Consider the following 24,937-nt stretch of genomic DNA (forward strand, 5'->3'; position numbering starts at 1 on the left):
AACATGGCATATGTCCGAACTACGATGGTTTTGATCCGTGAGTGAATTCAAAATCTCACTATGATCGGTACGTAGTGCAACTTTGGTGCTCAAACCTCCCTTGTATTAATTATTTTTTTTGTGGTTAATATGTCTTAAAACTTTTTTTGAATAACGCAATAGTAAGAGCCCGTTCCTTAGAACGGAAGAGAAGACGAGTTCAAGACGTTCGATTCTCTTAACCTAAACCCCGAACCCTGTGCCTTTTTTTTATGGAGTTAGCAGTTGATTTTAATTATTTATTTAATTTTATTTCTTAAAATTGACTGTTTTGAAATCCGTCCTTATTCGGATAAAAATAAGGTGGCGACTCTAATTTTTGTTTATAAGTCTTATCAGACACCTAAGTGGAACCTTTATAGACTAACCTTTGTCCACTAAAAAAACCAGGTACCACAGTCTGGCGACTCCACTGGGGACTTTTTTTTTTTATATAAATGAGTAGTGGTTTAAACCCGAATTTGCGTTGTTAATTTGTGTATGCGTGTGGTCATTCATCATTCATCAATTGTCATGAGCATAAGCATTCATTTTTTTTTCTTTTTTAGGCCGACACCTCTGCCTATTGGTAAGGTCAGATTTAGACAACAAAATTAATGAATTAAGGGTGTAAACCTACATCCGTGCGCTACTGCAATCGGCTCTGTTAGGAACGTCCAACCTCGGTGTTCACAGTTGGAAGTGATACGAGGCCACTTGGTTAATAATTTCCTCAAAATGGATTGACCTTTAGATTAAGAAACATGTGCATCAATACATACGTGAAGTCTCTACGGTCATTTGAGTTAATGATTCATTCGTGTCGTCATGAAAGTTTTTCTTTTTTTTCAACAAAAACTCGTTTTAAGTGATTTTTTTTTTCAGAAAGCTTACTTGTGGACCCAATAATAAACTAAGAGTTATCCTTAGACCTTCCCTCATTTGATTTCAAGAGAGTTTAACTTTCTAAGACTACTAACACCACATGTGGTGCATTTTAAGCAATGCCAAAATCTCCCTTTAAAACCTTTTCAACTTAAAGAATGGTTTAATCACTATTGATGAATTAATATATGAGTTAATGTTCTTTTTAAAGGAAAGTCTTATACCCCTCAACACCTTGAAGGTTTTCTTAACCATGTTTTTGAAATTGCAGTTTACTTGTTGTTTTGAGATCGAGATATGGATACAGGAGCACAAATGTGTGTTGGAGGACGACGTTGGGGTTCCATCCGCCAGATTTACTTTAGGAAGTGTGAATCACTAAGTGCTATATATCATCGGTTGAAGCTACAAGGTCTCCTCAAGTCAAAACACAATAACTACACTATGTCGTCTCCTGGGGCAGACATGGGAAAATATTGCAACTACTGTCATGACTATGGGCACAACACAAATGTTTGTAATGATCTAAGGCATGCTATCCAAGAACTGATTGATGATGGGAAAATTCCAATTCCAAGATCATGGACTCAACCTACTATAAGATTCACCAATGAGGATTTGCCAGATGACTACAACAGCGACCGGCCCTTGTCCATTACCTTGATATCGGATTGTTATGAAGTCTCAGGAATTTTGGTAAACAATGAGTCCGCATTCAACATTTGCAGCAAAACTATTCTTGAGCGATTGGGGTGCGAAGATACTCCTTTAAGACCCTCAAAAAAGGTGGTTAGAACAAGCAATCACACTTTTATGCAGGCAATTGGAGAAATCACCCTTCCATTAGGATATCATGATTGAGTTGGTAATGCTGAGTTTCAGGTAATTCATGACCCGGAAAGCCTCATTTTCATCTTGGGAAAATCATGGTTACAACATATAGGAGCCATTGCCTCTGCGCTTCATCAGAATGTCAGGTTTTCAACCCCCGGCGGTGTAGTTACTATTCAAGGGGATGCAGTCTTACCAAGCATGGTAACCAAAGTGTGCAATATGATAACTTTTGGGGAGAGTTCAACTTCAAGACCAAAAAAGGAGAACTGTGAGAAATCATTATGGGACTTGCTATCAAACTCCTCAATGTATCGGGAGGCCTTTAGTGATTACCTCAAAAAGACAATCATTAATGCCTCAACCCCTTTTAGAGATTTGAGGGAAATCTTTAAACTTGACCCTCACCGTGTGAAAGACGATCTGATCAGAAGAGGTTTTATAAACAATACACTAGATCATGCAATGGTATGCCGCAATGTCAAGTATCACCACGTTCGCATTGACGAAGGGTCTTCCATTAACATGTGCCCGTATCATACATTTGTTGATTGGGAATTCGAGGAGGAAGAACTTAAGCCTGCAACAGTAGATGATCTTTGTAATAAAGATGTATATGAGAATGTGTATGGAAAAATTGATGCAATTGTAAAATACAAAGTTGTAAGTTTTAACACGAGTTTTCTAGTTTGTGACGTGCCAGTTCTTTATGATATCAAACTTGGCCAACCCTGGATGTACCAATTTCATCCCCTTATGTTAGTTCAATCCCAAGAAACACCATGTAGACACCCATTTGTGTCTCCCCAAAACCAAGCCCAGTGATGAACGCCTTTCACGTTGTGTTATTATCGAATTAGGTGAAAGTGATTGAAAGTCAAGTGTTGCGGTTTAGTTTTAATTAAATTCTTTTCTCTCTGCTTTTGAAAATGACTTTATTTATTTGAAAATAGCCAAACCAGTTCAGTTTGGTCCATAATTAAGGTCCAATAATAGTGTAGATGGATGGGGCTCGAAGAGACCTTTCCAACGGTATATTATAAGCCCGATTCCGATGAATATTGAGGAAGTTATGGCCAAAATATTGAAATGGGTCTGGTTAATTATTTTAATACGGCCCAATGATCTAGAGGAGGGCCCAATATTAATTATTATTCCTAAAATTATTAGGATTAATTATAGTTTTCTAGAAGTTTCTAGAAAGTTCTTTTTAATTCTAATATTATTAGATTTAATAGTTAATTATCTTTAATAGATTTTTATTTGGAATAAAATATTGTTTTGTTATCTTAAAAATATATATTTTATCTTCTGTACGGATTCCGTAGATCAAGTTGATTAAAGATCGGATTCCGCGTGAAGAAAAACGCGCTAATACAGGTTGTCGCCACACGACAAGTCTGTCGCCGCGCGACAGACCCTGGCGCCTCGCGACAGACATTGTCGCGTCGCGACATAGTTAATTCTTGGCGACAGCGTGGAGTTTTATTCCTTATCAAATTCTATGATTTTTCCGGACTATTTTCATTATAAATAGCGTCCGTATCCCTGTTTTCAGAATCATCAATTCACATTCAATTATTCTTTCTCCCTCTCTTTCTAAACTGCCTTTTTACATACAATATTCTGCATTCACTAGACTTAGAGTCTCTTAGCCAAGTTCGAAGTTGCCTTCGCCCTAGACGTGAAAGTTTGATAATTTCTGAGGGTTTGGTCCAAAACTAGTCAAAACTTTATTTAATTTGATTTCAATTTGATTATTTTGGAAAAATTGCCCGGATAATCCGACCTTTGGCTCATCCGCTCAAAATAATCCCACCTATTGATTATTTTTAAATAATCCGACTTTTATACCCAATCCGCTTAAAATGGTTCCAACCGGTCATGTAACCTGTAATAACAAGTTACTTGACACGTGTCACCCTATGATTTGTCAAAAAAATAAAAATAAAATAAACTATATTTTAAAAAAAGTTAAACGTTTTTTTTTAATTTTTTTTTATTTCAATTAAATGTTTTTTTTAAATTTTTTATTTCAGTTAAATGTTTTTTTTTTAAAAAATAAATAAAATTAATAGTTATTTAAATACCACCAGTCCACCACCAGCCCAAGTGGCTCCGGTTACCTCTGACACCCAGCCAAGTGGCGTCGGTCACCCAGACCATCGGCGCCGGCAGCGCACCTAAACCCCCTTCCCTGAACCCCGCCTCCCTCCCTCACGTCTCACGAAACCACCGTCTCCCTCCCTCACAAAACCACCAACCAAACCCCTAACTCTAGCGCTGGCGTCGCAACGACCACCACCCTCCCTTCCGGCCAGCTCACAAAATCCAGGAATATGCGAGGTTTCTGTCCCCTGATCCCATCACGATCCCACCCCCTCCCCGTCCCCGTCTTTACGGCCACGCTCGCCGTTCCCTGCCCCTTTTAAGGTCGCGCCGTCCTCCCCGACCTTAATTTAGACCACCTGAAACTGATTGATATCCAAACCCAACCCCAAAACCCTTTCAAAAATCGAAACCCACCACGCGAACGCAATTCAGGCCGCGCAACCTCAATTCATCTAGCGTGGTGGGTTTCGATTTTCGAAAGGGTTTTGGGGTTGGGTTGAGATATCAGTCGGTTTCAGCCGGCGGGGGATTTGGGTCTGGTAGAGCGGTGATTTCCGGTCTGGGTAGGGTGGTAGCTCTAGGGTATAGGTTTGGGTGGTGGTGGGGATGGTGGTGGTTGTGGTGTGGCTTAGGTGGCTGTTTTTTTTTATTTTTTTATTTTTATCTTTTGTATATTCTTTTACTTTTTTATTGTTATTTTTTAATTATTTTGGACGAATCAAGTTATGACACGTGTATATTGAACTTAATAAAAAAAAAAATTACCTCTTCAACCGGTTACTGGTCACCCGGGACTATTTTGAGCGGATTGGATATAAAGGTCGGATTATTAAAAAATAATCCAAAGGTAGGATTATTTTGAGCGGATGAGCCAAAGGTTGGATTATTCCGGGCAATTTTTCCTTCTTTAATTGTTCTTTATTATTTTCATTGAAGTTTACTAACTTGTGTATTTTGTTATTAGAAAGAGGTACGAGGCTTCAAAGTAAGTAGATTAGCTTACTTCCTATTTCTTTCACAATGTAGATTGCATACTTATTATTGTTTTTGATTCCTAGTATCATGTTAGGATGCTTTTTATGCTTTCTAGTATCATGTTTAGGATGCCTCTTATCTTCCTAATATCATGTTAGTACCATGTTAGGTTTAAAGCTTCGATCTTTATTGTTTAGTGACATGCTAGGAGTTGTTATTAATCTTATTAGTATCATGCCTAGGATCCTGCTATTATATTCAAACTTTATTATGCCTTATCATGTTATTATCATCGTTATCATGATTATTGTGATTATAATGTTGCTTGATCTATTTATTTTATTGTTATTGCTTGATCACGCCTTTTATGCAGGTTTAAAGGGAATTTGTACTTGAAATCACGCTTAATAAGATAATTAATAATTTGGTTTAGGCTAATGTGATTTTAATTCAAGTGATCGCCAATAATAGTATTATTTGTGCATTAAATTTCAACCAACATAGATAAACAGGTTAGGATCAATATAATGTTTGTATGTTATTCAAAAAGCGCGCATGAATACGAGCAGAACAAAGTAGAGGCCTATTTTATAGGGCGGGTCCTTTCTTTTATAGATTGGATTCGTACCCTCATCCCCGGACCCTATTTGGTTCAAGACCTTATGGAGTAGTTGATGGTCCTTTTGGATTGTCTTTTGGGTTTACAAGTTCCTAAAACTTGTTGGCGACTCTTTTTGCTCTTTGTCTTTCCCTTTGGAACGCCACCGTACTTTAGTGTATGATCACAGTGGGGTTCAAGTTTGGGGTTATCATAATGCTTGGAATATTCCCTACAGTTTTTGGCGACTCCACTGGGGAGGATTTCTATTTATATTCCTGAAATTTATTTAATTTTGGCAATTATTTAGAATGAGCGGATGAGACTCGAAAAATTCTAAGCATTTCATGTGCGTGATTTGATTAACATTATTGTCATATGCATTAAAAGGTCCTCATGGGAGTACCCCATGAGTCAATCCATAGGAAATTTACACGTAGGAAATTTGAGAAATATCTTTCATGACTAGAATCGAAAAGATGATGCGAAATCTGGAAAATTCGAAGAACACAGAAACTTGCCAAGGCATGTAGGAACTAGCGTCTAGAAAACAGGGCTTGTCGCCCGTAAAAAGTTTCTGTCGCCTGGAGATTGTTCTGTCGCTTGGCGACAAGAGCTTTTTTGCTGCGACAGTCCCTGTAGTCTGGCGCCAAGTTCTTCCAATACCGAGCCAAGGGTCTGCCTTCTTGCTTTGACCATTTCTAGTGCTGTTGGCTCGATTTTGCTTATTGATTGAGTATTTCAAGCATTATGATAACCCCAAACTTGAACCCCACTGTGATCATACACTAAAGTACAGTGGCGTTCCAAAGGGAAAGACAAAGAGCAAAAAGAGTCGCCAACAAGTTTTAGGAACTTGTAAACCCAAAAGACAATCCAAAGGACCATCAACTACTCCATAAGGTCTTGAACTAAGCAGGGTCCGGGGATGAGGGTACGAATCCAATCTACAAAAGAAAAGACCCGCCCTATAAAATAGGCCTCTACTTTGTTCTACTCGTATTCATGCGCGCTTTTCAAATAACATACAAACATTATATTAAACCTACCCTGTTTATCTATGTTGGTTGAAATTAATGCACAAATAATACTAATATTGGCGATCACTTGAGTTAAAATCACATTAGCCTAAACCAAATTATTAATTATCTTATTAAGCGTGATTTCAAGTACAAATTCCCTTTAACAATTATAAAAGGTGTGATCAAGCAATAACAATAAAATAAATATCAAGCAACATAATAATCATAAATAATAACGATAATAGCATGTTGAGGCATAATAAAGCTTAATAATAATAGCAAGATCCTAGGCATGATACTAACAAGATTAATAACAAATCCTAGCATGTCACTAAGCAATAAAGATCAAAACTTTAAACCTAACATGGTACTAACATGATATTAGAAAGATAAGAGGCATCCTAAACATGATACTAGAGAGCATAAAATAACATCCTAACATGATACTAGAAAGCATTAAATAAAAATAATAAGCATGCAATCTACATTGTGAAAGAAATAGGGAGTAAGCTAATCTATTTACTTTGAAGCCTCGTACCTCTTTCTAATAACAAAATAAACAAGTTAGTAAACTTCAATGAAAATAATAAAGAATAATCAAAGAATTAAATTGAAATCAAATTAAATAAAGTTTTGACTAGTTTTGGACCAAACCCTCAGAAAATATCGAACCTTGCACGTCTAGGGCGAAGCCAACTTCGAACTTAGCTAAGAGACTCTAAGTCTAATGTATGCGGAACATTGTATGTGAAAACTAGCTTAGAAAAAGAGAGAAAGAAAGCATATATTGCTCAAGAGAGAAAAGAGAGAAAAGAATGAGAATTGATGATGATTGATGATTCTGAAAAACAAGAGTTCGGACGCTATTTATAATGAAAATAATCCGGAAAATCACAGAATTTGATAAGGAATAAAACTCCACGCTGTCGCCAGGAATTAACTCTGTCGCGACGCGACAATGTCTGTCGCGAGGCGACAGACTTGTCGTTTGGCGACAGCCTGTATTAGCGCGCTTTTCTTCACGCGGAATCCGATCTTTAATCAACTTGATCTACGGAATCCGTACAGAAGATAAAATATGTATTTTTAAGATAACAAAACAATATTTTATTCCAAATAAAAATCTTTAAAAGATAATTAATTATTAAACTTACAAATATTAGAATTAAAAGGAACTTTCTAGAAACTTCTAGAAAAATATAATTAATCCTAATAAATGTAGGAACAATAATTAATATTGGGCCCTCCTCTAGATCATTGGGCCGTATTAAAATGAATAACCGGGCCCAGTTTAGTATTTTGGCCATAACTTCCTCATTATTCATCGGAATCGGGCTTATAACATATCGTTGGAAAGGTCTCTTCGAGCCCCATCCATCTACACCATTATTGGACCCTTATCATGGACCAAAATAAACTGAAATGGACATTTTCAAATAAATAAAGTCATTTTCAAAAACAGGGAGAAAAGAATTCAATTAAAACTAAACCGCAACTTTTGACTTTCAAATCACTTTCACCTAATTCGATAATAACACAACGCGCAAGGCATTTATCAATGGGTTTGGTTTTGGGGAGACACAAATGGGTGTCTACAGAAGCCCCCACTGTGACTGAGTTTGAAGAAACTTATGTTTCGAAAAACGAGAGTCAAAGTATTGATAGGGACGGAGAATGATTCAAAATGTTCTGCAATTCCAAATCATTCTTATAACGCCAATACCTGCAAAACTAATCATTAGTTAAATAGATAAAAGAGTTAAGAAACGCGTATCTTGCACCGTCGAGCACATGTCTCTGGGGTAACCGTTTTGTTGTTGCTTCATATGTTGTTTGTGACAACCTCCACCGTGCCTCGTGAACGCCGTCCTTGAAGATAACTATATGTCGTCGCCTTCAATATTCTTGGTGATAATCCTCCACAGTGTTTCGAGAACATAATCGAAAATAACTGTGTGTCGTCATCTCCTGGGTGTGGCCATACGTCGCCACAGCAGTATGTCGCCGCTATAGACAATCTCTTCTTTACCTTGAGGGACCGCCGAAGGTGGCCTTGCTTCGCCATCTCCACCATTTGTGACACTACCTCGTCACAACCGTACTTCGCCGCTAAACAATTTCCCTTTATGTTGAGACATTGCCAAAGAATCACTTTACCTATTGACCCTTAATATCATTATTTATCACTGTTTTTTTTTTATATTTGTGCCAGTACTTTGGTGCTTTTGCCTTTGTGAACCATTACTTTGGTGCGTTTATTGAACCAATATTTCGGTGCCTTGAACCATTATTTCGGTGCCTTGTTATGAGCCAATACTTAGGCGCTTTAAGCTAAAGTGAGACGATCTTTCATCAAGTCGATCACTCAGTGCATTTTGATCGAACTGACTAAATCATGTCAATTACTTAAAGGGGCTAACTGGCGTACCAAGGTACCCAAATTTCTGTAAAAAGTCCGCATAATCCAATATGGGGCCTCACATTCTGTCGCTACATTGGCGCATACCAGAATCTTCTGTCGCCGCGATATCGTTCTGTCGCCAGGCGACAAACCTTGTCGTTTGGCGACAGATTTCTTTTTCATTTCTACCGCTGCTGCTGTTCATTGCTCGGTTTCGCTCCGAACTTTCAATTTGTTCGTTTCCTTACAACCAAATCTGCTCAAATCTTTTGGAAATTAAGGCTCTTCACCAGTGATTTACTGATCCATATAATTTTTGCTCAAACTCCTCTCATCTTGGAAGAATCTCATATATCTATATTCGCGGTTTTTCGAAAAAATCCGGGAATATTCTTGATCGCTGGAATGTACCTGCATCTATATTTCAGACTATAGTACTTTGCTAATCTTTTATTATCTTAGGGTTGACCTAAGGCTTAGTGTTGCTTGACTCATTGATTTGACATGACTTAACTCAAATCGTTTGACACATGTGTTAGACTCCACTCGATGTGATATGACACAACATGACTCAATGTACATGACTCGAAAATGCAAAAAAGCAAAAATTTTCCGTCATTTTTGTGGAGGGTACCGACTTTCTCCCGAAAAAAGAAAGACGTGAAAAAGAATCGAAGTGTTTGATGGTGCATGTTGAATGAGCTTAAACAAGTATATGCATTTGATACTATCCCTCAAGGTGCAAGGATTAATTCCTCCTAAACTATCTTAGTTGACTCGATTATGAAAGTATTTAGGTAACTTAGGCGCGGAGGCTAAGTATTTCAAACTTTGATACAATGATGATTATAAGTGATGAGTGATGAATGATATGACAAACCATGCTTCAACGTTATGTTAAGATTTCATGACAAAAGGTTCCTAATTGGAAGTCTATTTGGTCATGTATTTGTGATGTGTGTGAAAGTAACACTAAAGTTAAGCTGCAAAGGCTAAGTGTATGGAAAAGTATTATTTGATAAGAGTCAAATAATGATGACTCTTAGGCTAGGTAGGCTAATGATGTAAGGATCAAGCCCCCAAGTCTAGCTCTAAGTAAATAGGGATGAGCATTGGAAATCCCTTGATATGATCATGGTGTAAGTGTGTGAATGTGAATATGAATGCATTTTTATTATGGCCGCACCTCAATATGAGGTTGCCTACGTATCCGTTAGGAATCAGGCCAAACGTAGCTCTAGCTGAACCTCGCACAAGTGTGTGTATACCTCAAAAAGGTCTTTTTTAAGGGTTGTAGCGTGGTTAGGCTAAAGGTTAGAGAAGAAGGGGATAAAGGCTCAAGACCCTAAATAAGCCCCCAAGGTGTGCAACCTTGCTTTTGAATCTTTGTATTTTTATGCTTGAGGTTTTTTCTCACTTTTGAGCTTTCTTTTCTTTTTTTATTTTTTGCTCTTTTCTTTTTTTATTTTTATAAGTGTGGGCAATCCCGATCATGCGGTCTATCACTCACTTGGCATTCATGTTTCTCAGGCACGGTACCGAGCACTCGATAAGAGACGCAATCTGAGACATGTTCTTATCATAGATATTTTTATATCCAAGACATTGGAACACTTGCCCTTTTGTACACTTTTATTTATTTATTTTTTGTATTATTTTTTATCTTGAGATCACTTAAGCTTTTGTGTTTAGAATTTGCATAAGTTACACACTATCCCGTCCCAAGGTTAGTAAATGTGGGTTGAAAAATGAAAGGTCTATCGTTAGACGAGGCTCAAAGTGGTTTATCAAGAAAAGGATTATATATTTAAAGGGTGAAAGATATGATATGGCTACAAGAGGTGCCTCAAATGATTGATATACCTTGTGCTTAATTCGACCTTGATTTTATTTATATATATATATATATATATATATATATATATATATATATATATATATTTTTGTTTTTGACAATGCAATGACATGATCATATTCAAGGAAATAAAATGCTCATTTTATTAAAAGGGAAAAAAGAAAAAACTTACAAAGTAAATCTAAGGAAAATGCAAGGTGCCTATGCTAGACTTTATTGGGGAAAGTAAAGAAGGGAAAAAAAAAAGAAGAAAGAAATAGAAGAAAGAGGTCACGAAATCTTGTCGTTGAAGCTCGCCTCTTATCTTGTGCTTTATCATCACCTGGTCTTCTTGCCGACTGGAGGTATAGGAAGTTTGTTATTGTCGATCAAATCTTGAATGGCTTCCTTTAGCTTCCAACAGCTCTCAGTAGTATGACCCCTACCTTGATGGTATTTACAATGTGCATCTGGATTCCAACTAGGCAATCTCTTTTCAGGTGCGGGATCTTGAATAGGTCCAATGGGAGTAATGAGCCCTTTAGTATGGAGTCGATCGAAGGCAATATCATAGCTCATCCCAATAGGAGTGAATTCTTTCCTTAATTCTTTCTTAGATTCTTGGTTATTCGTGGCTAAGACTTCATTGAGGTCAAAGGTACTAACATTGTTACTAGAGTAGGTGTTTTCAGAAGAAGAAGGGTTGTCGTTCTTCTTTCCCTTCCAGTCACTGTGGTTACTATTGTTAGTAGCTTTTTATTTTGCAAGGTCATCTTCAATCTCTTTGCCTATGTCGTAGACTGCCTTGAAAGTGTTCAAGTTGTGTTGGTATCTCAAATGTTTCGAATACTTCTCTTGTAGATTCTTGATAAACAACCTCACAGCCTCCTTCTCAGTAGGGACTTCAATCATATTAGCGGAAGTTTCCCTCCACTTGTTGAAAACGGAAGTGAAGCTTTCATTTTCTTTTTGTCTTAGCATCTCAAGCTGTCTATGGTCAGTTTCAACTTGAATGTTACATTTATATCTAATGATGAAAGCATTTTTTATTTCTTCCCAATTGGAGATCTTCTCTTTGTCCAGAGAAAAGTACCATTGTTGACATATAGCTTCTAAAGACAAAGAAAATACATAGTGAAATGCTTTTCTATCTATACCTTTAATGTTCATTATAGTTTCAAAAGCTTTTAAATGAAAATAAGGGTTATCCATAGCCTTAAATTTAGGGATGTCATTGGGATTGAACTTCTGTGGGAGAAGGTCCTTATCCACCAAGACCCCTTGGGAGCTAATCTCTTGGAATCTAAAGTCGTTGGACAGCTTGCCCAAGCTTTCCTGGATTAGGTCCATTTGTTTCTGTTTTTCAGGATTGCTTATTTGCAGCGATAAGTTTTGTAACATCTCAGCCAAGTTGGCTACCTGTCCCTTGACCTCATTAAGTTCTTCTTGACTAGCCATTGCCTTCTTAGCTTTCCTTTTCCTACCGATTGGTTTGTCAAAAAGTAAAACTTGAACAAAAGTGTTGTCCTTGATTAAACGCCCTTCTGTCCTTGACCAAGTACTGTAGAAAGGGAATTTAGGGATAAGTTTTATACCAATTATTTAGACTCAAGCTTTATTCAACATGCAATAGATGGAAAAAGATCATGAAAGAAGGAAAGGAATGATATGTATGGAGAAAGTATGTGGAGTGTAGGAAGAAGATGTAGATAAAGAAATATGGAAGAATTGGGAAAAGAATGGACCCCCAACTCAAATGACGGAAAAACGGCTCATGCATGAACCTAATACATGGTCATGGCGACATGTACAAAGTGTGTGCTAAGACTAATGAGTGTAGGTGACATGTTAAGACTTGTGTCATGACCATGTGGCTAGACTATGTGACTAGACTCAAGCAAAGACTAAGTTAAGACTTCACGTATGTGCATTAAACTGGACAGGCTGTGGTATTTTAGTCATAACTTTAAATCTGTGACTCTGATTGGGACGAAACCAACGCCAAATTAAAGATAAAACCCAGTGCTATAGATCCATAGGTTGTACGACTCGTGGTTCTTCCTAGAACTCTGGCTATGACCAAAACAAGTTGACGCATGTGCAGTATACGGGAATAAAAATCCGGGTTGACTTAAAGGAACTATGACTCGATTTTAGGCTTTTTTATTAGTTCAAATTAATTAATTAATTAAAAAAAGTCTTTGACTCTTAGTGTATGACCATTGGACTTTAAGTGCCTAAAGTCAATATAAGACTTAAACATGGTTTGAAATATCAATGAACTGATTAATCCGATTAGTAGACTGTTAATTAGACTCGTCGTGGTGACTCAAGCAAGAAAACTGGACTGTCGCTAAAACAACAGGACTGTCGCCACCGTTTAAAGCCTGTCGCCAGGCGACAGACACTAGACTGCAGCGCCACAGTCCAAATTCCTGCGCCATTGCTGGAACATTAATCTGGACTATATCCAGTAATTTTACTCTAAATGGACATGCCTAAAGTCGTACTAAGTCGAATTAATTAAATTATTAGCCTTTAATTAATTCGAAATTAATTAATTGATTAGACAAAGTACTTTTAGTCATTAGTCAATTTATTTAGTCTTTAACACAAGTCAAACAAACGGTTAACACACATATAATATATACAAACAAAGGCACAAGTAGTTCATATAGTCACAACATGATGAGTTTGCAACCTAACCATGACTCTAGTTCTCTAAAGTTCGAGGATATGGGTTAAGTCAAAAGGGTCCATGGTTAAGAATCCATATGCATTGCACACAAGCCTACCGGGAGAGTTGGAGCGAATGGACAGGATTCCGCGAGTTCGTGATGAAATCGAACTCGACGCCACAGTTTGGTGGATTCACAAAACTTACACGTACCCAAATCTGAACTTTGCACATGATAGTGGAATATTCCATTGGGCAGGTGAAGCAGGAACCCCTAGAGGGTTATATCTATATGTAGAACACATATGGGTTCAAAAATATGAGAAAATGACTCAATCAATAAGCAAAATCGAGCCAACAACACTAGAAATGGTCAAAGCAAGAAGACAGACCCCTGGCTCGGTATTGGAAGAACTTGGCGCCAGACAACAGGGACTGTCGCGCAAAAAAGCTCCTGTCGCCAAGCGACAGAACTGTCGCCAGGCGACAGAAACTTTTTACGGGCGACAAGCCCTGTTTTCTAGACGCTAGTTCCTACATGCCTTGGCAAGTTTCTGTGTTCTTCGAATTTTCCAGATTTCGTATTATCTTTTCGATTCTAGTCATGAAAGATATTTCCCAAATTTCCTACGTGTAAAATTCCTATGGATTGACTCATGGGGTACTCCCATGAGGACCTTTTAATGCATATGACAATAATGTTAATCAAATCACGCACATGAAATACTTAGAATTTTTCGAGTCTCATCCGCTCATTCTAAATAATTGCCAAAATTAAATAAATTTCAGGAATATAAATAGAAATCCTCCCCAGTAGAGTCGCCAAAAACTGTAGGGAATATTTCAAGCATTATGATAACCCCAAACTTGAACCCCACTGTGATCATACACTAAAGTACGGTGGCGTTCCAAAGGGAAAGACAAAGAGCAAAAAGAGTCTCCAACAAGTTTTAGAAACTTGTAAACCCAAAAGACAATCCAAAGGACCATCAACTACTCCATAAGGTCTTGAACCAAACAGGGTCCGGGGATGAGGGTACGAATCCAATCTACAAAAGAAAAGACCCGCCCTATAAAATAGGCCTCTACTTTGTTCTGCTCGTATTCATGCGCGCTTTTCGAATATCATACAAACATTATATTAAACCTACCCTATTTATCTATGTTGGTTGATATTAATGCACAAATAATACTAATATTGGCGATCACTTGAGTTAAAATCACATTAGCCTAAACCAAATTATTAATTATCTTATTAAGCGTGATTTCAAGTACAAATTCCCTTTAACAATTATAAAAGGTGTGATCAAGCAATAACAATAAAATAAATATCAAGCAACATAATAATCATAAATAATAACGATAATAGCATGTTGAGGCATAATAAAGCTTAATAATAATAGCAAGATCCTAGGCATGATACTAACAAGATTAATAACAAATCCTAGCATGTCACTAAGCAATAAAGATCAAAACTTTAAACCTAACATGGTACTAACATGATATTAGAAAGATAAGAGGCATCCTAAACATGATACTAGAGAGCATAAAATAACATCCTAACATGATACTAGAAAGCATTAAATAACAATAATAAGCATGCAATCTACATTGTGAAAGAAATAGGGAGTAAGCTAATCTACTTACTTTGAAGCCTCGTACCTCTTTCTAATAACAAAATAAACAAGTTAGTAAACTTCAATGAAAATAATAAAGAATAATCAAAGAATTAAATTGAAATCAAATTAAATAAAGTTTTGACTAGTTTTGGACCAAACCCTCAGAAAATATCGAACCTTGCACGTCTAGGGCGAAGGCAACTTCGAACTTGGCTAAGAGACTCTAAGTCTAATGTATGCGGAATATTGTATGTGAAAACTAGCTTAGAAAAACAGAGAAAGAAAGCATATATTGCTCAAGAGAGAAAAGAGAGAAAAGAATGAGAATTGATGATGATTGATGATTCTGAAAACAGGAGTTCGGACGCTATTTATAATGAAAATAATCTGGAAAATAACAGAATTTGATAAGGAATAAAACTCCACGCTGTCGCCAGGAATTAACTCTGTCGCGACGCGACAATGTCTGTCGCGAGGCGACAGGGTCTGTCGCGCGGCGACAGAGTCTGTCGCATGGCGACAGACTTGTTGTTTGGCGACAGCCTGTATTAGCGCGTTTTTCTTCACGCGGAATATGATCTTTAATCAACTTGATCTACGGAATCCGTACTGAAGATAAAATACGTATTTTTAAGATAACAAAACAATATTTTATTCCAAATAAAAATCTTTAAAAGATAATTAATTATTAAGCTTATCAATATTAGTATTAAAAGGAACTTTCTAGAAACTTCTAGAAAACTATAATTAATCCTAATAATTTTAGGAATAATAATTAATATTGGGCCCTCCTCTAGATCATTGGGCCGTATTAAAATGAATAACCGGGCCCAGTTTAGTATTTTGGCCATAACTTCCTCATTATTCATCGGAATCGGGCTTATAACATATCGTTGGAAAGGTCTCTTCGAGCCCCATCCATCTACACCATTATTGGACCCTTATCATGGACCAAAATAAACTGAAATGGACATTTTCAAATAAATAAAGTCATTTTCAAAAACAGGTAGAAAAGAATTCAATTAAAACTAAACCGCAACTTTTGACTTTCGAATCACTTTCACCTAATTCGATAATAACACAACGCGCAAGGCATTTATCAATGGGTTTGGTTTTGGGGAGACACAAATGGGTGTCTACAATATGATATTGGAATTAATATTGAAGATGACCTTGCTAAACAAAAAACTGCTAATAAAAACTCCAATAGTGGCTGGAAAAATAAGAAGAACGACAATCCTTCTTCATCCAAATCTACCCACTCAAATAATGTGACCACTTTTCCTCTAAACGAAGTTTTGGCAATGAATAATAATCAAGGACAAAAGAAACCATTTAGGAAGAATTATACTCCTATTGGTATGAGTTATGACACCGCATTTGATCGTTTACACGCAAAAGGTCTTATAACTCCTATTGGACCATTTGGGGACCCACCTGTCGAAAGGAGAACGGCTAGCTGGAACCCAAATGCACATTACAAATATCACCAAGGTAGGGGTCATCCTACAGAAAATTGTTGGAGACTAAAGGAAGCCATTCAAGACTTGATCGATAGTAACAAGCTCCCATTGCCTCCTGCAAGTAAGAAGCCAAGTATCAATACCGCACCGCTATCAGATTCTTTGGCCATTCTTGACGAAGAAAACCAAGAGGATCCATCTAACCTCATAGAGCCTATCGAGACCATTGAAGAAGAAATCTTCGAAGATGCTCTCGAATTCCTTGGCCAGGAACCTGCAACTAAGCAAGAAGTATTGGCGTTGACATCAATATTGACAGAATTGAAAAAGTTGATCTCACAAACCTTTGAGGCTATAAAAGAGAAAAATGTGTTACTTAAAAGTAGACCCCCACCTAAACAAAAGAAACCTTTTTCTCTCCAAGTGATTGACACTCCCAACAAGAATAATAGAAAATATACTCCAATTGCGACATCATACATAAACATGTTCAAAATGCTCTTCGAGAATGGAAAAATTCAACCTCTCGAACCAAGACCATTTGAATCACTGAAAAGAATAGACAAATATTATTGTTCATATCATCAATCAGGGGGACAAACAATAGAGCAATGCTTCAAGTTTAAGGACTCGGTTCAACGTTTGATTGATGAGAGGAAATTAGTTCAACTTCCACAAGATGCCATGATTAATGGAGTATGGGACAGTGACGATGAAGATGTTTACCTTAAAGACATTGAAGAAACTCCTCTATCAACAATATACCCAGTAAGTGACATTTGGGACGAGGAAGATTCGCCCATAGATGTCCTCACTAGGTCCGGGAGAGTACAACCTCCCATTTCAACACAACCTATACCTTCTATTCAGCGAATTCCCGTGCCTATTATAGAAGACAACGATGTTGTCAAACAGTTAAAAAAGGCTAAAGTGGGCATAGATTCGGACACTACTCCTGAGGGACTTGCTAACTTCCTCACGAGTGACCTTCCAAGTCCAATCAATTTAGTCACTTTTTCGGATAAAGATCTACCACCGGAAGGTGACAAACACAATAAAGCTCTAAACCTCACAGTCATATGCAAGAGAATGAACGTCCCCATGACTCTTGTGGATAACGGTTCAGCAATTAATGTGTGCCCACTTAGAACCGCAAGAATGTTGGGAATAAGAGATGAGGATTTATCCCCATCAACCCAGGGCATAAGAGCTTATGATAACTCACGTCGTCAAGCACTAGGGACAATTACCATGAATATAACGGCGGGCGCAATTGAGCATGCCACTACATTTCAAGTATTAGATATCAAGGCATCTTTTAACTTGCTACTGGGACGCCCTTGGCTTCATGATTTAAAGGTCGTCCCTTCATCTCTTCATCAACAAGTAAAGGCCATAGTTGGAGGCATTCCAATTACCATTGATGCTTCATCTATGAGAATCAAAACAGTAGAAAATCCACTAATTAATGTGGAACATGATGAAAATGATGAAGATTTGTGGGGCTTTAGCGAAGAGGTCTCCTTAATGGAGGAAGATGAAAGGACCCCTCTTCATTACGACCTCCACTCAAACATGACAACGAATGCTATCCTAAGAAAGCAAGGACATTTTCCTGGAATGACTCTAGGAAAGAAGAAAGGAATAGCTAAACACATGGGCTTACCTGGCCTCCCTAAATTGGATACTTTCGGACTTGGTTTTGAACCAACTCGCGAAGACCTTAAGCGGGCCCAGGAAAAATCAATAGCACGAAGAAATGCCCGCACACAATAAAGGAGATACCCATGGACCAATATCCTCTCACTTTAAATGGACAATTTATAAGAGAAGGAGAGGACTACCCTTGTCATGAATTTCCCGAACCCTTCGTTGTAAATGGTATAAGACAACCTGGATTCGAAATCTTTTTGGATTGTTGCTTCCTAAACGAGATCCCAGCTCCAATTTATAAGGAGAAGGCACCTCCTTGTTTCGACTTTAATGTCATGGGACTCCTCTTTGGAAGAGAAAAGAATGAATCAAGATACACGGAGGATGATTCTTCACTTATCCAAGCGGGTCTCCAAAGTAAAAGCTTTGACCCCTCCGAATTTATCACTCCAATAGAAGATCAAGAGCGTGGATGGTGCAAGACGGTGAAGATAACCACTACAAATGGAAAGAAGATTTCAATAACTACAGGACAAGGACCAATGTTCGAAGAATCGTCTGAGTCAGAGTCTGAGTTAGAGTCTTCCCCTATCGAGTCTTCTAAGTCTTTAGTTGTAGCACCCTTATCTTCTATTTCTACTCCTAGGATAGTTAGCAATCAAGTCCCGACGGACATTTCTTTATTTGATGTAATGATTTCTGAATTTAATAATATGTCTTCTTCCCCGTATTCTTCTTGTTTTTCTTTATCTAAAGATGACGAGCATTGCTTAACTAATGATGAAAATGATAAAGAAATAATTAAAGCAATGGAAACACTTGAAAATAAGACACCAATAATTGAGGATACAGAAACGGTTGATATCTCAAGAGATCCAACCATTAAAAGAGAAGTTAAAATCGGACTAACACTAAACAAAGAAGAAAGAACCGATTTAATTAATCTACTTAAAAAATTTATCGATGTATTCGCTTGTTCATACGAAGATATGCCAGGCATTAATAGAGAAATAGCTCAACACACAATACCATTAATTCCAGGAATGAAACCTGTAAAACAAAAGTTACGTCGAATGAAACCCGACGTGGCTCTTAAGATAAAAGAAGAAGTACAAAAACAAATAACTGCAGGTTTTATCAGGGTATCCAAATACCCCGAATGGGTCGCCAATGTTGTCCCGGTTCCGAAAAAAGATGGTAGAGTTCGAATGTGTGTCGACTATCGAGATCTAAATAAGGCAAGTTCAAAGGACGACTTCCCTTTACCACACATCGATATTTTGGTAGATAACACAGCAAATCATGCACTTCTCTCATTTATGGATGGGTACGCAGGATACAATCAAATCCTCATGGCCGAAGAGGATATGGAAAAGACAACATTCATAACACCTTGGGGTACTTATTGCTACACGGTAATGCCATTCGGGTTAAAAAAGGCGGGTGCTACTTACCAACGAGCAGCAACTGCCCTACTCCATGACATGATGCATAAAGAAGTGGAGGTCTATGTGGACGACATGATTGTAAAATTAAAAGACCGCCAAGGGCACCCAATAGCCTTAAAAAAGTTCTTTGAAAGACTAAGAAAGTACAACATGAGATTAAACCCCTCCAAATGTGCTTTTGGAGTTTCTTCAGGGAAACTCTTGGGATATGTCATAAGCTCTAGAGGAATAGAGATAGATCCCACCAAAATTAAAGCAATCATGTCCAAGCCACCGCCCAAAACCGAAAAGCAAATTCGAGGATTTATTGGCCGGTTACAATACATAAGTAGGTTCATATCCAAGTTAACCACGATATGCGAACCAATATTCAAGAAGCTCAAGAAAAATGTATCAATCATATGGGACGATGAGTGTCAAAAAGCCTTTGAAAAGATCAAAGCCTATCTCTCAAATCCTCCTGTATTAGCTCCAGCACTCCCCGGAATAACTTTAAGACTATACTTAACCGTCACAAAGGAAACAATGGGAGCTATGCTTGCACAAGAGGTAGAAAGCAAAGAAAATGCTATTTACTACCTAAGTAAGAAAATGCTCGAGTATGAAACAAGCTACACACCATTGGAAAAGTTGTGCCTCGCGTTGGTGTGGGCCACAACCAAATTAAGACATTACATGCTCGTGCATACCGTTTACGTAGTCTCACGAATGGACCCCCTTAAATACCTATTCGAAAGATCTACACTTAACGGGCGTATCTCAAGATGGATAGTAAATTTGGCCCAGTTCGATATAAGGTTTATGCCTCAAAAGGCGATTAAAGGATCAGTGGTCTCGGATTTTCTAGCAGATTTCCCAATAGAAGATTTGACACCCCTAGAAGAGAATGAATTCCTAGATGAAAATTTAATGATGACAGAGGATGATACATGGACTCTATATTTTGATGGAGCCTCAAACCAAAAAGGATGCGGCGTAGGAGTCTTGTTAGTATCACCTAAAGAAGAACATGTCCCTATATCCATTAAATTGGATTTCGATGTCACCAACAACGCAGTCGAATATGAAGCATGTGTGGTAGGCCTCGAAACCGCTTTAGCCTTAGGCGTAAAGAAACTCCGGATATTTGGAGATTCTTCCTTAATCATTAATCAAATCTCCAAAAGATGGAAGGTTAGGAGTGAAAGCTTAGCTCCTTACCAAACGTATTTGGAAACTCTCACCGATCAATTGGAAAAAGTGGAATACACTTACCTACCTAGAGAGGAAAACCAATTCGCCGATGCCTTGGCAAGACTAGCCTCAATGGTTAGAATACCTAAGGAAATTGAGAAAATGCCTTTAACCATAGACAAAAGGCATAAACCAGCATATATTCAAGCTATAGAAGATGATGAAGTGATTCAAGAAGAGGAACCTGAAGAAGAACCATGGTTCATAGATATATTAAATTATGTCACCAAAGGAGAATATCCTCCTCATGCTGACAAAAGAGCGAAAAGAGCATTAAGACTTTTAGCTTCCCAGTTTGTACTCATAGGAAATGAACTACACAAAAGGGTACCTAAGGGTCGAGCTCTATTATGTGTAGGCAAAAAGGATGCCTAAAGAGCTATGAGAGTAATCCATGAAGGTATATGTGGAACACATGTTAATGGCAAAATGCTAGTCCAAAAGATAATGCGAGAAGGATATTACTAGACTACCATGAATAAAGATTGCCATCAATATGTAAAAAGATGCCCAAAATGTCAAATTTACGCAAATTTGCAACATATCCCACCTTCTCTTCTCTACACCTACACTTCACCATGGCCTTTCTCTACATGGGGAATAGACATAATTGGAAAGATTACACCTCCCGGAACAGGAGGTCATGAATACATCTTGGTTGCAATAGATTACTTCACGAAATGGGTGGAAGCACAATCATATGCCAAACTCACCGCCAAACATGTAGTACTCTTTATCGAAAGAAACATAATTTGCCGATACGGAGTCCCACATGAAATGATAAGTGACAATGGAACTCACTTTCAAGCCGAATGTGAAGAATTGCTACAAAAGTATGGTATTCAACATCACCATTCTTCCCCATATAGACCTCAAGCAAATGGAGCAGTTGAGGCCGCTAATAAAAATTTGAAAACGATCATTGAAAAAATGACTGAAAATTATAAGGACTGGCCTGACAAACTTCACTTCGCACTGTGGGGTTATCGCACGTCAATCCGAACATCAACAGGAAATACGCCATTCAACTTAGTATATGGAATGGATGTCGTACAACCTGTAGAGTTAGAAATACCTTCTCTACGCATTGCGTTAGAAAGTAAACTCGATGAAGTCGAATGGACTAGAGCACGATATGAAGAGCTAATCCTACTCGATGAAAAACGACTAGAAGCTCTACATCATACTCAATGTTATCAAACCCGTATGGCTAGACATTTCAATAAAAAGGTCAAGACTAGAAATATCAAGGTTGGGGACTTGGTATTAAAAGCACTAAGAAAAAATGTTTTAGATCCAAGAGGCAAATTCAGGCCTAATTGGTATGGACCATATATTGTCAAAACAATCCTGTCAGGAGGTGTGGCTAAATTAACTGATATGGATGGCAATGAATTTTCAAACATGACAAACCTTGACCAACTTAAGAAATACTACCAATAAGTACTTGAGTGAAATACTCAAGAGAGCTACGTTTGGCCTGATTCCTTAAGCAAAGGATACGTAGGCAACCCAGACAGGGTGTGGCCACTTTAATCTCTTCAAATTATGTATCCCCGAAGTAAAAAATGCATGTCTGCAAAATTTCAAGACTGGCGCCAGAAAATAGACTCTGTCGCCAGACGACAATTCTATCGCCAGGCGACAGAGCAAAATTGCCAGCGACAGTGAATCGGATGGCAGCGCCAGCTTTCTGCGAGTGTCTAGACCAGTTTCGCATGTTCTGGAAATTTATTCGACTTCTGTACTCGAATTAATTCTCCGAAAAATAAATATTGTAATTGTTTTCATTGCTTTAATTGAAAAGTTAATTAAAATAAAAGCTGAAATTTTATTAATTAATAAAGAAAGTACATTATTGATAAAATAAAAGCTGAAAAATTAACTAAAACAAATTAACTATGTCTAATAAATCAAAGGAAAAGCAATGCTCTAGTCTTTTTTCTCTTTCTTGATTCTTTTCCAATTTGTGTCTTCATTCTCTTCCTCTTGATCCATAACTTTTGCTAGGAGACAACAATTAGAAGATCTACACTCTATTTTAGTATAGATAGTTTCTCCCTCCGCTAAAACTCGATGTCTCTTCTCTACCCAAGCCTCTTTCTTTGTAGAGTCAACTTTTCTTTTTCCTTGATTTTTCTTAGAACTTTTCTTTCTTGGCATAATAGGAGTTTTGAATTCAATCCTTTCCCCTAGACGTTCTTTAGCAGGGACCCTTTTGTCACCTAGACGATCCTTCACATTGGTCTTCTCAATTTTGACTTGAGATTTTTGGAATCTTCCATCAATGTCACCTAGACTTGAGACATTGTCGCGTCGCGACAGAGTTAATTCCTGGCGATAGCGTGGAGTTTTATTCCTTATCAAATTCTATGATTTTTCCGGATTATTATCATTATAAATAGCGTCCGTATCCCTGTTTTCAGAATCATCAATTCACATTCAATTATTCCTTAATTCTCTCTTTTCTCTCTTGAGCAATATATGCTTTCTTTCTCCCTCTCTTTCTAAACTGCCTTTTTACATACAATATTCCGCATTCACTAGACTTAGAGTCTCTTAGCCAAGTTCGAAGTTGCCTTCGCCCTAGACGTGAAAGTTTGATAATTTCTAAGGGTTTGCTCCAAAACTAGTCAAAACTTTATTTAATTTGATTTCAATTTGATTCTTTAATTGTTCTTTATTAATTTCATTGAAGTTTACTAACTTGTGTATTTTGTTATTAGAAAGAGGTACGAGGCTTCAAAGTAAGTAGATTAGCTTACTTCTTATTTCTTTCACAATATAGATTGCATGCTTATTATTGTTTATGATTCCTAGTATCATGTTAGGATGCTTTTTATGCTTTCTAGTATCATGTTTAGGATGCCTCTTATCTTTCTAATATCATGTTAGTACCATGTTAGGTTTAAAGCTTCGATCTTTATTGTTTAGTGACATGCTAGGAGTTGTTATTAATCTTATTAGTATCATGCCTAGGATATTGCTATTATATTCAAGCTTTATTATGCCTTATCATGTTATTATCATCGTTATCATGTTTATTGTGATTATTATGTTTCTTGATCTATTTATTTTATTGTTATTGCTTGATCACGCCTTTTATGCAGGTTTAAAGGGAATTTGTACATGAAACCACGCTTAATAAGATAATTAATAATTTGGTTTAGGCTAATGTGATTTTAATTCAAGTGATCGCCAATAATAGTATTATTTGTGCATTAAATTTCAACCAACATAGATAAACAGGTTAGGATCAATATAATGTTTGTATGTTATTCAAAAAGCGCGCATGAATACGAGCAGAACAAAGTAGAGGCCTATTTTGTAGGGCGGGTCCTTTCTTTTGTAGATTGGATTCATACCCTCATCCCCGGACCCTATTTGGTTCAAGACCTTATGGAGTAGTTGATGGTCCTTTTGGATTGTCTTTTGGGTTTACACGTTCCTAAAACTTGTTGGCGACTCTTTTTGCTCTTTGTCTTTCCCTTTGAAACGCCACCGTACTTTAGTGTATGATCACAGTGGGGTTCAAGTTTGGGGTTATCATAATGCTTGGAATATTCCCTACACACCAACACAGCCTAATGATTCTTTAACTATTCAAGTTGGCTCCAAAATGTTAATCCTACAACCTAAATCCCCTAAATATAAAGACCCACGCCCAAATGTGTCCACCATTGAGCAAGCCAAGGCCTCTCGCCAAGAAAACACTATTACCCGTTTTCGCCAAACTGGCCCTGAACTTCTATATGATGTGCCCATTCATGAATCAATGTATTCCCAAAATGTATTCAAAACCTTAGATGCCTTTCATACTTCCTCACAAAAAGGCAAAAACATTGAACATCATGATGTCGACCTTGGGCTCACTTTTACTGATAATGAGTTACCCCCAAATCCCTATCATAATGAGCCATTACATATCACCCTCCGGCATGGTTCCAGTTATATCAATCACATATTAGTTGACACCGAAGCCGACGTCAATCTTTGTTCTCGGGAATACCTGTACGAGTTGGGGTACAATGATTTACATATCACCTATCGTTCCATTTTTGTCACGGGTTTTGATCAAATACCGAGGGAAGTGACGGGATATATAGTTCTACCTTTGGTAAATGAGAATGTTTTGTTCAACGTAGAGTTTATGGTGGTGGATTTCCGA

The sequence above is a fragment of the Chenopodium album genome, chromosome 26 (assembly GCF_948465745.1).
Source record: "Chenopodium album chromosome 26, dcCheAlbu1.1, whole genome shotgun sequence".
NCBI classification, from domain to species: Eukaryota; Viridiplantae; Streptophyta; class Magnoliopsida; order Caryophyllales; family Amaranthaceae; genus Chenopodium; species Chenopodium album.